General features: G+C 51.5%; 1 protein-coding gene across 1 annotated transcript in view; it reads left to right on the top strand.

The window, feature by feature from the left end:
• The first annotated feature begins 88 nt into the window (after positions 1–88).
• SLC43A2 (solute carrier family 43 member 2) overlaps positions 89–2,807 on the top strand; it is a 75,566-nt gene continuing 72,847 nt past the window's right edge. Inside the window, exon 1 of the mRNA XM_073315822.2 lies at positions 89–321. The gene's annotated coding sequence lies outside the window, so the exon portion shown is untranslated. The remainder of the gene's footprint in view (positions 322–2,807) is intronic.

Below are 2,807 nucleotides of genomic sequence, written 5' to 3'. Positions count from 1 at the left end.
TTGCATGTTAATGTTCAAATGAGGCAACTTGCTTTGAGTAGCAATGTTACCTAATGGAGCTGCAGAGATGCCCTCCTGAGTTCCATATTAGTCTTGCCATGAATCATTACCAAGGAGGGACGGTGCTGCGGGCAAGTCAGTTCAGGCACCTCCAATACAAGTAGATTAATCAGAAGAAGTGATTGTACCTGATGGCATGTTTATTTGATGACTGTGCTTTTAGCTTGCTGGGCTGACCAACCCAGGGATCTTAGGAAAATACCATCTATGTGAGGTTCAGGAGTCTGAATTACAGCAGAATAACACAGACAGCCAATGCATGTGAGTTGTCACGCTCCTTGACAGGTTATCTCTCTTTCGAGACAGGTATCTATATGGGCCTGTCATGGGGGGGACACGACTCACTGCTAGTGGTGCCTCCTTCTGGCCATCCTGGGGATTAGCTCTGGCCAGGCATTATGCCGTCCTCTGGCAATGTCTCTCCCATTGTCCTCTTGCTGCCTGCCACTCAAGGAGCTCCTTCTTTGTGACTTGGCCCTCCAGTGGAGTCACCATGTGTTTCCCCTTCCAGGGGGGCGTATCAAAGTTCCTCCATATGAAATGGCAGTCTTCCCTTTACTGCTGAAACCGTGCCACTCTTCCAGTGGCTGGAAGGGGGACCTGGGGCCTCCCTCTACTATGGTTCCCGGCTCCGGGGCCCTCTCATTAGCAGCCAGTCTGAGCAACCTCATACCTTGCAGCTTTTTCCCTGAGCCTTGCCTACCGCTCTGAATTTGCCAGCCCAAACTCCCCCCTCTTATGAGTAACTGTAGGGTACTTGCCTCTAGCTCCAGACACACCTCCCTTCTCCCAGGGAGTGACTGCAAACTCCTTCCCTGCAGTCCCCTTTCTGCTGCCAATTTCCTGCCTGTATAGCTCCAACCCAGCTCCTTCCTCCTCAGCTGGCCTTCCTCATTCATTCAGGGGATTGCTTAGCCACCGAGACCTCAGCTGTGGCTTTTTGGGTTAATTAGCCCCCTTCTCAATCTGCATTAACCCTTTCAGGGCAAGTGTGGGTGAACACCCCCGCACAGGGCCCCATCACTATTGTATCTCAACCCTCACAATCACTAATGAATGTTTCCCTCTCATCCCCTGCCTTAGGGACCTGCTGTCTCCCCAGGCTATAGCTCGCCTACTGTACAGGGCCCTGTGGTGCTGCTTATGGTGATGTATGGGGATTTTCCATCGCTGGAGGACCTCCATCTCCCCGAGCCACAGTAGCTAAGGTGATGGAGGCATTTTTCCACTGACCTAGTTGCCTCTATGCTGGGAATTAGGTCACCATAGGTACAGTGCTCATGGCTGTGGATTTTTCACATCCCTGGCCACTGTAGCTTTGTTGATGTAACTTTTAAGTGTAGAGCAGGCCTCAGAAAGACTAAGGGACTTGCCCAAGGTCACACAGGGAGTCTGTGGCAGAGCCAGGGCTTGAACCCAGGTCTTAAAACCAGCCTTCCTACCCTTACTGGTTAGAGGAGTCTCTTCAAATCCTTGCCAGGCTCCAGAACCAGATCTGCAAAGAGAGTCTTGCCTGCAGCCTCCCACTGCTCTTGGTAGAAAACAGAGGGATCAGTGCTCCCTGCTCCACTCCCGACTCTCCTCATCTGGCAACACACTGAGCAGAGCAGACTTTATGCACAAGCAAAGAAAGTGTCTGCTTGGGGCTTGAGTCCTCTAGCCCCACATGCTAAGGGCACTTGGCAGCTCCCAGGCGAGCCCTATCTCTCTCCCTTGCAGGAGGAAATAACACACTGCTAGCCCCTGCCATCAATATGCTTGCAAGGGCAGGGAGCAGTGGCTTGGCTCCCCATTCAGGGAGCTCACAGACAGAGACTGACTGGTGCTGAGAGTGCTGTGGTCATCACTGCCCTATAGCCCATGGGTGCTGCAGAGAGCAGCACCCACACCTCCCTCCCTGACTACTGTCAGTTGCTCCCCAAAGATGTGTCTTGGTTTTTTGTCAGTTTCTCTTTCTGACTCAGCAGCACTGATAGGACCAGCCAAAAATCCTAAAATTAGAAGCCGGGCCAGTGGGGAAGTGGGACAGAAAGACAGCCCTGCAACCAGTTTCTGCTGCTGAGCCCAGACTGCCATGTCACAAAGGAGCTGGGACTGGACTCCTGAAAATCCCCAGATGGAGAGCATGACTGGGGCTATGAGGACAAAAGCTGTCTCCAGGAACTTGGGAGAGTGTTTCCAAAGAGCATTCTTCTGAGTTGCGCTTGAGTCACATATGAATGATTCTGGGACCCCAGGAAGTGTTTTCCCCTCACCTCATGGTGTTTTCTGTCTTGCCAATGCTGTCTTGCTGAGCAATGCATTTCAGCCTGTAGGTGCAACAACACTACCTTTGTGCTAAGATGTGGTGGGAAGGCAGCTGTCTGTTTCCCCCAAGATCTCACAATGTAGCCATTATACCAGCTGTGCAGTAAAAAATGCTCCATTCCCCTGCTCCCCTCCAAGGTATTATTGCCACTGTGGGCATCAATCAAGTGGGCTGTGTGTGCATGAAGTCAAGAGGCTTATGTGTGCTTCTCCTGCCAAGGAAGCAGTAACTGTACCCCATCAGCACTGGGGAGAACTCCTGCAGGGCATACTGGCTCAGAGTAGCTCTGTCTCACAGTCTGGGGATTGTGCACAAGTTCTTTTGTGTTAATGCAGTGAAGGAACCCTCAGATGACACCTGCTGCTGAGTTGTCAGGAACAGTGCAGAGAGTACATGCACTAAAATGTTTTCTAATAAACAGAAAACAGGGGTGATGGTG

The sequence above is a fragment of the Lepidochelys kempii genome, chromosome 17 (genome assembly GCF_965140285.1).
Source record: "Lepidochelys kempii isolate rLepKem1 chromosome 17, rLepKem1.hap1, whole genome shotgun sequence".
In the NCBI taxonomy this organism is placed as follows: Eukaryota; Metazoa; Chordata; order Testudines; family Cheloniidae; genus Lepidochelys; species Lepidochelys kempii.
This window is presented reverse-complemented; position numbering and strand designations above follow the sequence as displayed.